This window comes from Cajanus cajan, chromosome 4, assembly GCF_000230855.2.
Source record: "Cajanus cajan strain Asha chromosome 4, NIPB_CcT2T_4, whole genome shotgun sequence".
Taxonomy (NCBI): domain Eukaryota; kingdom Viridiplantae; phylum Streptophyta; class Magnoliopsida; order Fabales; family Fabaceae; genus Cajanus; species Cajanus cajan.
The window spans coordinates 3,668,316-3,683,818 of NC_138520.1; the positions used below are offsets into that span (position 1 = coordinate 3,668,316).

The 15,503-nt window shown below is 28.3% G+C and overlaps 1 pseudogene across 1 annotated transcript; it reads right to left on the reverse strand.

Annotated features, from left to right (window-relative positions):
- Window positions 1–13,136: 13,136 nt before the first annotated feature.
- LOC109810203 (uncharacterized) lies at window positions 13,137–15,187 on the reverse strand (annotated as a pseudogene). The gene is made up of 4 exons (XR_014433451.1): window positions 14,986–15,187; window positions 14,764–14,873; window positions 14,595–14,665; window positions 13,137–13,612 (listed from the first exon to the last, which is right to left on the reverse strand). The product of XR_014433451.1 is annotated as an uncharacterized LOC109810203 (transcript).
- Between the last annotated feature and the right edge of the window lie 316 nt (window positions 15,188–15,503).

The window sequence follows — 15,503 nt, forward strand, 5'->3', positions numbered from 1 at the left end:
GTAATAATATATTTTACTAAAATAATATATTTTATAATTATAATTATAATAATATTACATATATATATATATATATAATAATTAGTATAAGTAATATATATATATATATATATATATATATATATTAGGTTCTTACGTAATTTTAATATGTTTAGTATGTTTAGATAATAATAATTATATTATAATAATACAAATTATTATTATATTATAATTTTTGATCGATATAAATCTGTTGAAAAATTTTATATTTCTAATGAAAAAATTTTGTAAAAAAAAGTATATTACTGATGGAATATTTTCAACAAATTTATATTTGTCAAAAATATAAGAATTTTTGACGAAAATTGACAATCATATATTAAAAAAGATCAATAAAATTTTAAATATCTATATCTATATATATATATTCTAATGAATACATATATATATATATATAGAGAGAGAGAGAGAGAGAGGAGAATGAGGAATTAAATGACTTACAAAGTAACTCTTGGTAAAGTTACTTCGCTTAATAACTCATGGTGTATGTTGAATTTCATCGATCCAACTGTTAAATTAAAAGTTAATAAATTTTACTAATAATTAATATAGAAAAAATTGATTAGCTTTGGAATAAATTATTTACTAACAATATAATTGAAAAATTAATTATTTTAAATTATTTAACTATAATCTTATTGATAATTTACTATATATCTTAATATTTTTGTATAACTAATATCTGGTTTGAAATTTGATATGAAAATATTATGATATGATTATATAAGATTTTAAATTAGTATTTTAATAATGGTTGATAATTAGAAAATAAAATAAGGATAAATTCATTTTTTGAATTTTATATATTAGATTTAAGATAAATAAATATATTAAGTTAATTAATAATTTATTTAAAATGTTGAAATTTAATTTATAAGTATGTAATAAATAAATATTTATAATTTTATAAATTATATTATCATTATCAATTATAAAATATAATATTTTAAAATATATAAATTATTATTTAAACTTTTAAATTTATAATAAATAATTGAAGTTGTATCATAATATTAATTTTAAATAGAAATGAGTAGATTGTTAATTATAAAAGTAAGTATATATACAAATAAAGATTAATTAAATATAATATAATTATTATTATTGGTAATATAAATATTATATATGTTATTATATTTTTATAACAGTCCGAACACACTGGAATGAGAGAGATCTAGAGATAGTACAAGTCTGATATTGTATAGTTGAGGATGACTTAAATGAATTAATTTGTACTACCTATATTAATAACATGCATATACTTTTTGATAGCTTATTTTATTATAACTCCACAGTTAAGCGTGCTTGACTTGGAGTAATATAGGAATGTATGACCATTTGGGAAGTTTTCCAAAAATTTTGCAAGTAAGGACAAAGCATGTTGAAAAGTGAAGTGTTGTATAATAGAACCCTTGAGAGACCAAATATGAAGGGTGTTACATTAATAAATTTATTAAAATTAAACAAATTTTTTTTGACAGAATCACATAAAAATTTTCAAACAATTTTCGACAAATATATTCATCGGTAATTTTTGGCGGATATATCCATAAGAAATTTCTAACGGATAATTACCAACATATATATCCATTGGAAATTTTCGACGAATTAAATTATTTCTGACGGATTTTTTTTTTACGCCCATTTTTCTGACGGATGCAAATCCGTAAAAAATTCTTTATTTTCGACAGATATTCCTTTTTATCAACGAGTTATGTTTTTCGAAAATTTGCATTTTTCTTATAGTGCAATGCTATTGTTATTGTCGCTATTACCATCATTGTTATTGTTACACACTGTTGATGATTATAGTGGTGATAGTGATAACAACAATAGTAATGATAACAATGGTTGTAGTAGTTAGGCTATTACTACCGCCGTCATCATCGTCGTTCCCGGAACGACAATGGTGACGATAGTCGCGAAATAATTATCACCACCACCATCGTCATCATTATCATTGTTGTTGTTATTACCACCATTATCGTTGGAGAGAGTGACAATGGTGGTGATGGGGACAATGACAATTGTGGTGGCAGCGACGATGTTTATAATTTATAGTTGTGAAAGAGATAATAGTAATATTCTTGCAAGGGTATCTATAATTGAGTTTTAATATTAACCATTAGTTGCTTTTATCTATAATCTAAAGGCTATGATTTACTCCTCCCATCTCTCATATTAAAACATGCTCTCATTGAATACCACCTCTCTCTCTCTCTCTCTCTCTCTATATATATATATATATATATATAAAAGTTATGCAATTGAAAATTTAACTTTTTAATAATTATTGATTATATATAGGAGTGACAATGAATCAAACTAATTAAGAAATAGTTTAAAACTCAATTAAAATATTTAAATTATTGAATTTGGTTCATGAATCAAATAAGCTGAGTTTGAGCTAAAATGAAAATTGATAAATAAATGAGTCAAATTTAAGTTGTATATAGTTTAACTTGTTTGGTTCATGACTATTAAAATTTGAAAAAACTTTCAAAACATTATTATAAGCTAATAATAATGTAACAAGTGCACACTTTAGGATTTCATGATTATAGATTAAGTTTTTTGTTATTTTGTACATGGTGGATTATGTTTCGACTATAAGTTTGTTAGCATTATTAAAGTCATCGCATTAGAAATATTATCTATTTTGATGTTCATTAGGTATTGTCTACTCCTCCCTTAATATATATAAGTGGGATTTTAAGATTTTTTTTATAACTTCTTATCTATTTAAATTTGTATTTATTAAATTTATTTTTGATTAAATTTTGATATTTTAAATATCAATAATTAAAAGTAATATTATGCCAAAATATAAATTATTTATAATAAATTTAAAATAAAATTTATATATTTAAAATCACTTATTTATACAAATTTAAATCATTCTCTATATATAAATTTCGATATGAATCTCGTGCGAGAACATTTTTAGGAGCTTCTTTGATGAGAATATTTTTATATGTATTTCTATATTAAAAGATTTTTTAGGATTTTTTTAACTTCTTATTTAGGGATGACAATAGGGCCCCATGGGGCGGGTAATAGTAAACCTGTGCCCGCCCTGCTAGATAAAAATTGACCCCATACTCACCCCATATCCGCGCGGGTATCCATGAATTTCTTCAATACCCACGGATATCCATGGATATTTATAAATTTTTTAAGAAATTAAAAAAATTATGTTGCAAATAATTTTAAGTTTATATTTAATGTCATTGAAATATTAAAAAAATTCAATTTTAATTTTGTTAAAATAATAATAAAAAAAGAAAGATACTCAATAACTTAAAATACATCAATTTCAGAAGTAAGTGAAAGTCTCATATTACATAGCTACAATAATTCAATCTCAAAATTCCAAATGAAAGTAAACAACTTAAAATACATAAATCTTATTGGTCCAATCAAAGATAGAAAATTAATCAAATTACATCCAACATAATTCTATAACATGCTTAACACATGTTGGTAACTTCATCAACCTCACTTTTGTAAGAAAATAAGATGAGAGAATGTAGTTTTAGGGTTATGTGGTACAAGGATAATTAGGATATTTAAGAAATATTATTAAACAGGTATCCGCGGGTATGGATATCATCCTACCCGCCCCCGTCCCGTTTATAAACGTGTAAAAATTTATCCGTTCCCATTATCCGCGGGTACCCAATTAGTCTATCTATTTATTATCCGTAGCGGATTTTACCCGTAGATACCCGCGGGTGCGGGTATTTTTGCCATCCCTATTCTTATCCATTTCAATTTGTATCTATTGTATTTATTTCTACTTAAATTTTAGTATTTTAAAGTAATTTATTCATAATTAAAAATAATCTTTCATAATATAAATTATTGATCAGAATTTTATAATACAATTTATATGTTCGAAATTGCTTATTTATACAAATTTAAAGTTGTTAGTCCCTTAGCCTCGTATAACTTAAGAGGGGGGGGGGTGAATTAAGTTTTCTAAATTTTCCTCTTATAAAAACTTTTCCAATTACTTTCTTATCACTTTATTTACTTAGACAAATTAGCATGTAAAGAATGATGATGAAGAACAACTCAAACACAATTAAATAACAAATAAATAAAAGTGTAGGGAAGAAGAATTGCAAACTTGATTTTATACTGGTTCGGCCAATCCTGCCTACATCCAGTCCTCAAGTCTCCCACTTGAGAATTCCACTACTCTTGTAAACCTTACAAGAAAATCAATCCTCCAACACCTCGGAACTCCCTTTTCTTGTGTTGAGATTCAAACACCAACAAGGAGAAAAACCCTTTCTCCTTTACAGATCCAATGATCTATTAAGTAATACATAATGACTCTCTTGAAGACTGGATATTACACTTTCATGATATTTGATGAACTCTTTAGAGATTTTGCAAATGATTTTGGCCAAGTGATTTGTAAAGATAATTTTTCACAATTGAGTTCGTCACCTTTCTCTGAAAAATTATAGGTATTTATAGACAATTGTATCTTGAGTTATGTCTTTTCATGAAGAGTTGTAACTCTCTATAATTTTTCAGAAAATAGACTCTGGTAATCGATTACAGTCTTGGTAATCGATTACAACGGTTTAAGTTCAAAATGTTTGAAACGTTGTATAGTTCAAATTCGAATTTTGAAATTTCTCTTCTGGTAATCGATTACAGTCAGTGGTAATCGATTACCAGAGAGCATTTTAACATTTTGAAAGGTTTTCTTTCTCTGGTAATCGATTACAGCAAGTGGTAATCGATTACCAGAAACATGTCACTTGTTTTGGCTTATGAAAACCTAAGATATAAAGAGCTTCTATTTTCCAGTTAAAAATATTTTTATTTAATCTTTTGAATACTCTTTTTGCTTTCTTTTCAAACAATTTATTCTTATATTCAAAAGTATTAAGTTTAGGTTTTCTTGAAATTCTTATTTTAATGGCCAAGTCAAATTTGCAAATTCTAAAAGTTCATTTTACATACTAAGCTAAGCAGTCAAGACTTATCTAGTTATTACTTGAGATCTTGCTTCTTGATCAGCTTGCTTTAACTTGACCTTTATTTTCTTCAATGCTTTGGCATCATCAAAACTTTGTGCATATTTTCTTCCACAAAAGTCACCCTATATTTACGAATGTGAATAGTTATTTTGGGAAAAATCTTTTTTAGAAACTTATATTTAACGAATGTGTTTTTAGAAAATTTTTATTTAATGAGAGGATTTTTAGGAATTTTTTTTAATTTATCAATTTTATTTTGTATTTATTATATTTATTTCTAATAAAATATCAATATTAAAAATTAATAATTAAAAGTAGTTTTGTGTCATAATATAAGTTATTTATCATAATCTAAAGTATAATTTATGTGTTCAAAATTACTTATTTATACAAATTTTAAATATAGTATAATTTATATATTTAAATATAATACTTATTTATATATAAATCATTATAATTTTTAGTTATATATAATAAATATTTCGAGGGTGTATTGGTTTAGAATTTCATAGGATTTTAAAAGACTTTTTTTTAGTAAAAGAGTCTGTTGGTATTCGATCAGGGTTTTATGTTACTTAAAAACAATCTAGTGGTATTCAATCTGAATTTTCAAGGTTTTTTAAAGAGTCCACTAAAATCCATTGGTATTTATTTGAGACTTTTTACAACTTAATAAAAACAATTCATTGGTATTCAAAAAAATATGGATTTTAAAGGATTGTTGTATTATAGGGGTTTTGAAGGACTTTTTAGTAGTATCTATAAATACCAAATTTATAAAACAATCTTATCTAAACCCATCAGATTTTGGAGGATTGTTTGAAGTGACTTTTCAAGTGCTTCAAGAATTTCCAAGTAAGTTTTTCATCTTTTTTTTTTGCTATGCTCATGTCTTCTCCATTTTTTTCTCTTGCTAATAATATTGTACTACTGCTCATATTTAATATTGTACTACTATTCACATTTCATTCCCTTATTTTGTGAAACTTCTATATGTAAATGGTAGTGTCATTAACTTGTTTTATTTTTCTTTTTGTTCTCTTTAATTGAGTTGCTCTATTTTGCTCTATTTTGCTCTATTTAGTTGAGATTGTTCCTTAGTTATATAACACAGAAAATACTTAAAATTTCAACTTTTAAGTAGTAATTTTTTTAATAACACGCGTCAAGAAAAGGGAAAGGTGAAAGTTAAAATTGATATCATGATCCCTATAATCAATAATAGATCTTTAAGACCTTGTAATTAATTTAGATTTATTAGAACAAAAAAGAAAAAGAATATATATATATATATATATATATATATATATATATATATATAAGATGAATTTGTGTTAAGATTTCTGCGAGTAGAATGAGATAAGAATGCATCTTAGTTGGGGGAAGAACCCTCTCAACAATGAAATTGCAATCTCTCTCTCTCTCTTGAATTTGTTATTTTTATCTTTTCCCTTTTATAACTCAACAATTATTTTATTTAATTTTTTTACTATGAATTTTATTTTTTTAATTTTTATATTGTTAAATTAGGATTTTTTATATTTTAAAAAAGAAAATTAACATAAAACATTGCAGTATCTTAGAATTCAATATTAAAAATATTTCTTCACGAGTGAATAATTGAAAAAAATTATAAAAAAAATATTTTGTACCTGTAACAAATTTCATATATATATTTTTTCTCCTAGTTGATGTTTGTAAATTTCTACTTCAGTACCAATATAAAATGAAGGGACATGTTTAGTTATTAGAGAGTAGGATAGTTATCCCACTATTTTTTAATCATTTATAAATTTATAAATAAAATATTTTAAATCACAAATTATAAAAATTTAAAATGTTGTGTAGAATAATTTTTAACATGTGCAACACTACATAACTTTCTTCGTAAAGAATAATGGCATTCTGATGAATTTTCAATTGGAGTGGTGAACGAACTTTCATCTTCAACATTACCGATTAATGAAAATCATAATTTTGAGCCTATTATTAAAATCTAGGAGTAAGAGCGAAAAGATATTAATGCTTGGAGGACTATTATAGCTATGGATATGTGAGTGAACGCTATTTAGAAGGATATGATATTACGGAGAATTATTATTATTATTTATCTAGACATTGTTATTTTTTTTATTATTTTTATATTTGACTCTTTTTAAATTTGAATGTGTGAAAAAAAAATCTTAAACTCTTATCGTATGTAAAAGATCTACGAAATTCTACAAAGTTCACAAAGTCCCGCAAAATTCATTAAAATCTTAACTTAAAAGTCTTGTAGAATTCATTAAAATCTTGATTGAAAATCTTGCGGAATCCTACAAAGTCTTAAAAGTCATGAAAATCCTACAAAGTCTTTTAAAATCCACAAGACTTTTTCCAATTAAAAAAAATCCTTTAAAATCCTAATCCAATACACTTTCTTTAGTATATGCCGTACACAAACTAAAATACTAGTTGTATTTAATGAAAAACCTAAATTGCTTACATTATTGTTATTTATTATACATCTTTTATAACTAAATATTATTTTTAGAAATTGATATTTTTCTTATTCCTCAAAATTACAATAATGACACTAAAATTCAAACCTAAAATCATGTGCATTCTACCTCAATCCCACACTATTAGACCAACCTAGCTATTCTTAAAATAAATACTTAAACTAATAAATAATTAAATTTTGTCAAATTTTTGTATTAGATAGTAACATTAAGTATTAAATTACTACTTATTAGGGATGGAAAATAAACTCGTACCCGTGGGTAATACCCGAACCCGTCCTGACTTTGACGGGGAATACCCGCTTTGACCAGGTACGGGTACGGGTATGGGTAAAACCCGATAAAAAAAATCGGGTACGGGTACGGGGTCGGGTATATACTTACCCGCCCCGTCCCCGTCCCCGTCCCCATCCCCGTCCCCGGTTAAATACCCATCCCCGTTTAATTATTTTAAAAAAATTAACATTTTAAATATTATTGTAAAATCTAAACGTCACGATGAGCAAGCAAACACTTAGGTTAGTGTTTCAATTTTTCAAATCTGATTCGCAGTCCAGACAACAACCCCTTTCCGCTTCTCTCTCTTACTCTTCACATTCACATTCACCTTCTCCCATTTCACCCCATCCGCCACCGCCGTCACCGCCGCACCCGACGCTCCCGGCGACATCGACTTCATCCGAGCAAGCTGCAACACCACGCTATACCCGGACCTCAGCCTCTCACGCTTCGCCGCCGCGGTGCACCGTAGCCACGCTAACCTCGCCCGCTTGGCCGTCGCCGTCTCCCTCTCCAAGGCCCACGGCGCCACCGCCTACCGCACCAGCCAGTCAGCCACGGAGCCACCGCACCAGCCCTTTTTTTACGGGTACGGGTACGGATATACCCGATACCCGACTGGGACGGGGATGGGACAAAATTTACATACCCAACGGGTATGGGTTTCAGTCGCGGGGACGGGGACGAGTATCATGAAACCCGTACCCGCCCCGCCCCGTTGCCATCCCTACTACTTATGCTCCATCTTTTAATATATATATATATTTCACGAACAATAATAATTAAAAATAACATCTTATGAAAATGTCGTTAAGTTTAAAATAATTACCATTATGTTTTATCATAAATTAAAATATAATTTATATATTTAAAATATTATTTATTCAAATTTTAATTTAATTTAAACATTTTAACATAATATTATATGTATAATTTATTTTAAATTTTAGTTATATATAATAAAAATTTAATCATACATTAGACATACGTAAAATACTGGTTAATGTTAATTTCAAGAAGTAATGAAGAAAATGTTCATCGATATAGATTAGTCGCAGTGTATGTTTTTACTCAAAAAAGAAACCTCTAGATTTTGAATCCCTTTGAATAGTATTAAAATATTATTTTAATCGACGGGAATATAATAGTTAAATCCTCTGAATAGTATTAAAATATTAAATTATAATTAGTAGAGACAAAATGACTAATTATATTAAATTTTTTAATAATCTTAAATGTTTGTTCATTTTCGGTATAACGCCTTTTACTTCTCTTAGCTAATATAACTAATAAAAAGAATTCGTAATTTAATTTAACTAAAACGGTAGAGGGAATAAACATCTATCCATTATTTGTAGAGATTTCACATTTAAAACTAGTCAAATAAAATAAAACATTTGAAATTAGTAATTTAAAATTAAAAAAAAATCAAAATCAATATTAAAACACCAACAATAAATTATAACTCGATATTATGAAGATCAGTTTTTTTGCCAAATTAAATATAAAAAAAATTAAAATAAATTATTTTGACCACAAGATTAGGGTCAGGTGTTGCAACCACCTGTGACGTCGCCATTATGAGACAAAAATAATGAACAAGTTGTCATAAGATGAGACATTTTCAAAACTCATCACATAGTAGGAAACCTTCAAATATCGTCACTGTAATGACGCGCTATGGTCCATACACTAAACGACACAACAACTAACTTAATATCATATATTAGAATAAGTACAATATTACATACAACAATCCTGTATATGTAAATATATATGCACAACTAAGTTACCAGTCAAACAACTATAACTATCTACACATATCTATCACCAACAGGCAATCATCAAAACCATCCAGCTCCTATGCCACTATATGGCCTCCACTGCAATACTCCAGCCCTATCCCAGTCATACTCCCATACCACGTAAGCAGTCCAAACCACATGAAAACACGCAAATGTAAGCTAGGAAAAAGAAACAACATATATATATATAACCTAGGAACATCACAACATCATCACATCTTTGACAACACAACAACAAAGCATCACAACATACAACACAAATCAACATAGTCCAACTTTTAATTAACACAACAACACATTTCATTACAGTTCAATGTAGCACATTAACAACACAATCATCTCAACACATCATATGCTCAACAAAGCAACTATATGTATCGTCACGCATTTCAAATAGAAGATCTCCTACAACACAGAGTGAGCAGTTTAAGTAGCTTGATCCTACCGAATCGAAAATGCAGTGTGATCTTTTTGGACTTGTTAGATCAACAACAAATTGAATATAAATCCACAACACAATAACATAATTTCTCAAATGTCACCACTTAAACAAGGAACTATAGTACTAATGTCAGCAACACATCTTTCTGAATTTTCCAATTTTTTATATATATATATGCTTCATGAAGGTAATCATTGCAAATTCTTGAGCTTCTCTCATAAGCTTGCTTCATCTTTCCTCCTTGTAGAGACAAGTATTCGTTGGTACATTAAATGAAAACATTAAATACATTTCACTAAATTGACACTTCTTATCTAATCAAGGAGGCTACTTATCACCCTTAAGGTACAAATATAGGAGAAAATGTTGTATGTGTCAGTTAGTAATGACTTTATTTGAGACTTCACACACTTTGAGATATTTGCTTGTCCTTTCTACGACGAAAAACATATCTTTGTTCCTTTTTAAGGTTCAAGTACCTAAGAATTTTTTATTCCTACTATTTGTTAAGGAATAACATAGACAAATATTATTTGGTTATCAAACATCATAAATGATATATATTCAATGCATTTGTCTTAGACATATGTAGTGATTCGTTTGAGAGACTACACGTCATCACAATCAACCGTGTATTTAAATTCGTCTTACTATGTGATTTGAAAAACATTTTAACAAAAATTGTGGAGAAAAGAGTGACACTAGAAGAGGGGTTGAATATTGTCAATCAAAAACTCAACACTTTTCAAACAATGAAATAATATAAAAGACCTTACAAGTGTAGACGAATAGTCAAGAGAAAAGAACACAAGATATTTTTATACTGGTTCATCTTGACCATCGAGACTATGTCCAGTTCTTGATCAACTTAATCAAGTTTCACTATCTTTTACAAAGATACAAGTATTTTTTCACAAATCACTTCTAGCTCAACTTAAGTATTCTTTGAAAATTGCTCTTTTCAAACAACTACCAAAGTATTCTTTGAATAACGAAACCTCTCTAGACTTCAACAATAAAGTATTCTTTAACAATAAAGCCTCTTCAAGCTTCAACAAACAATTACTTTTACAAATAAGCCTCTTCAAGCTTCAAGCAATAACACAAAGTTAAAGCTACGAAATCACGTGTTGTTTCATCTTATTATCAAGATTTGATACAATCAATTAAGTACAGAGCTTTTTTTACAGAAAGAGTGAATATACAATTTTTACAATGATTGTTGTCTCTTATTTTTAGATCTTCAAGCTTTTTTATATAGGTATTTCATGAATATGACCGTTGCAAATCCTTGACTATTTCTCACAAGCTTGTTTGGATTGTCTTCATCTTCCTTCCTTGTGAGAAGAAGTGTTTGTTCGTGCGTTAATTGTGAGCATTAATGTGTATCACCAATATGTCACTTCTTATTTGATCAAGGAGACTAGTTATCACCTTTTTGATATCGAATAGAAGGAATTATTGTACGAGTACCGAAGAAGCTTTTTATTCTTTCAATATGTTAAGGAATGTCCTATATAAATATTATTTGGCTATTATTAAATGCATTGGTCTTATAAACGAAGTAATTCATCTGAGAGACTATATGTCATTATAAGCAATTGTCTATATTAATTCATCTTATAGTATGATTTGAAAAATCTTTCTCTAAAAAACGTTTATGTTTATTATCATTAAAATTTATACCCTGAGGGATCCAATATCTTCTTTTGATTTAACAAAAATGTATAGGTTTGTTAACATTAGAACTTATGTTATAAGGAATTCAAGATCATCTTTGATCTAACAATTGTGTAATGGTTTGTTATTTGTCATATCAATTTAGAATAAATGTTGTAATGGATGTGGTCTATTAGTTAGATACTATCTTTGTTCTCTATCAAAAAGGAAAAAAAAACATATTTTTGTCTCATTAAAAATATTCTTTCTAAAATATGTTTTCTTTAATGCATGACATTTTAGTTATACTACTTTTAGCATTTATAACAAGGATAATTTAGAAAAAAAAATATTATAAAATTAGTAAAATTTAATGTAGATAAAACTTATTTTTCACAAATACATACACACGTATATTAAATTATATTTAGGTTAAAATACTTTTAATCCCTATAATTTTATTAACTTTACCTTTTGATTCATGTAATTTAAAATAAACATTTTTAGTTCTTATACTTGCATTTTTTTTACCCTTTTTGGTTTCTACTATCAATTTATTTGTAATATTTTTGTATGAGTAACATGAGTTTATTAAATCCATATGATTTTGGTTTTGTGATCAATAATGTGTCACATAATGGGCAAAATAAATGAACAATATAAATAATTTTATAAACAATCAATATTTATTATGATTAATCCAAATGGATAATCAATTTGTTGATAACTATATAATAAATCATTAGGTAACAAATTAATGTCAAAAAAATCAAACACATTATTGTCACATAAATTTAATAAACTCATGTTACTCATATGAAAACAGTATTGTAAAGAAATTAAGGATAGAGACTAAAAAGAATTTTTAAAAAAAATGTAAGTATAGAGATTAAAAAATAAAGTAAATAAAATTATAAAAAGAAAAAAAGTATTTTAATCTTATATTTATTTATATCAATTCATGTGACTCAATTAGTATTAATTTGCTCACACAATACCTCTACCGTGTTAATCACAAGTCTGAATTATAAAACATTGATTCCACAACTTCCCAAAATGCTGAAAAATTGAGTTTCCCTTAAAGCTAAAAGGAAAAAAAAAAAAAAAAAAAAAAAACCCTAACAGGCAAACACCACTTCTTTATAGTAAAGAACTTATGCAAGTAGATAAGCTCTCAAAATTCTTTCTAACATATATTCAAACAGACAAAAAGAAATTTAGAAACATGAGTGATAGAGTGTAAGTGTAAAAACTAAGGTGTGAAGGATAAACTAGATTAAAACTAATGCTTTGTAAACCAAGTGCAACATCTTAGACTATGTTTGGATAGAAATTGAGGACCTGCTTTTAGAAATTTCTGTGCATATTCCTGAATTTTAAGACATCAAACAAAACGGAAGAATTTGCCACCAAGAGTAAAAGTACTTTTTAGCTCCTCGAACACGCTTCCAAACATACCCTTAAAAGTTATATAACTTCGTGCCATGCCATACAAGTTATTTCACCAGTATTAAATGGTAAAAGAAATAGGGAAAAAAGAAAAAATAAATCTGTCACACAGTAGGGCAATAATTAAGCCATTTTTTTCCTCTTTGTTACCAATGAAATAACTTCATCATCAGAGTCATTATCATCCTCATCCCCAGAACTTTGATCCTTTGATTTTCGCTTCTTGGACTACTTTGATGTGGAATTCATTGTCTTCCTTTTAACACAAGGGACAGGGGAGGTATGGCTTTTTTCTTCACTGTGACAAACCTAGTGCTGCTGCTCTTCACAGCAGCTACAGACTTAACTGGAGAAGAGAGCTTCTCCAGACCTTTCTTTTGCTTCTTCTCATATACTTTCATTGCCACATCTTTAGGAAGCAAGCCCGATTCCATCAACCTGAAATTACATTCAGTAATGGAAAATAAATAATCTGCTGTTTTTTATTAACTATGGGAGGTTTGTTTTATTGCTTAAAGATATCTACAGAGCAGACAAATTGTCTTGTTAAAAAAGGGTTTGCTTTTGATCTATGACTAACGTAAAATTCAATAGTAAGCATCACTTGTTGCATTAACTAAGGTTTATCACTACATTTTTCATGAGTTTTAGAATACGATATTAGAGCAACAACCATATGATTGTTCTGATGCTCGCAACAGTGATAAAAGGTTTGATGCAAAAACTGATGGAAAATCTACACTTTAATCACAAAAAATGGCAGCAAAACAAGTAAATTGCAAATTCAATATAGTCGGCAAATTGCAAGTAAATTGCTTTATGGAAAAGGTTTGAGAAAGATGTTTGTCTTGAATTAAATTTAAATCAACTAGTATAAAACACACCATTTCCACTCCGCATCCCACCAGTCTTTTTTTGTTTTCAAATCGAGAATCAAAGTTTGTCCATCACATTCACATTCACACGAGGGAAAAGAGAGGGGAAAAAAACTAAATCTTCAAATAAAATGGCTTCTGGATTAAGAGCATTCTATAACCTGCACAAAGTCCACTTGATTGGAAAGGATTTAATGTCCCTAACACCAATGCTGCATATTATAGGGCATTTAGCTTACTGAGACCGTAGATAAATTTAACATTTTGGAAGGTTGCAAAAACCATTTCATATTCCAAAGCAGGGTTGTGGCAAAGAATCTTAAATTAAAAGCACGCTAACTGTTCTTCCATCTCGATGCTCATTATTTACTCAAATGCATGCACAAATAGGTAATTCATTATAAACTTCTCTATAAGCACTTCTATAAACTAACCAAGTGCAAAGAAGAAAAAAAAAAAACATTAACAAAACAGTATCAGCACCCTTGATGAATCATATTCTCATTCCTTCCTTCCCAATGTAAGTTCCTGAATGAAAAACTTACCAGATTTGTGACATTTCGGTACTGGGAACTTGGTTGTGTAAACTCTCGTAGAAGATCCTGAGTGGGTCTTTCTGAGAAATAGCAAAAGTTACAGAGCGATTAATCAAAACTTAAAATGACCAAAAAAAGAAAAAAGAAAAAACAAGAACGAAGAGAAGCATTGGCATACCTTCTCAGGTGGATCTCGTTTCTGGCCTGGTAAATCATACACCTTCTTTTCTCTCTTCGTTTTGTCTCCCTCCTTCTTTTCTTCATCCTTTATCTTCTTCCTTTTCTTCACTTACTTCAACCCCCAACCCAAACACACAAAAAACACGTTCCACGCCATATAAAAGTAATAAAAATGGAAAAGTCACTTACTTTAGAAAACAGAAGAGCAAGCGAGGAGAACCTTGGAGTTGGAGGTCCTTTTGGCGAGGGGGAATGTCGTCGTCGTCGGTGTCATTATGTTTAGGTTCCTTCTTAACGGATTGGGGCTCTTCTTTCTTAACTTTTGCGACCTTAGAGTTGGAGTTTGTGACCTTTTTGGAAACGGAACTCTTGTTGTTGGATTCCACCTCTTTCTTCACTGGCTTCGAATCCTCCGAAGGCATTTCTCAGGAAAATCGATTTCAATATGCAATGTTGGGAAAGGAGGGAACTGGAGAGTCTGCAAAATGAATACAACTCCGCGGTTTCACCAACAAACAAATTTGGGGTTTTGAATTCCAATTCTCCGCTGTTTAAATGTGTTCAGCTATTTAAAACATCAAAATTGGGCCCGGCCCAAAAATGTGGTGTAAGGAATAATAATACAAGACTGACTGATGGATGAATCATAGAATCAATAATACCCCTCATTATACACTTTTTTTTTCTTTCTAAAATACCATTAATAAATTTTTATTTTCAAATTTCTTGACTTTACAG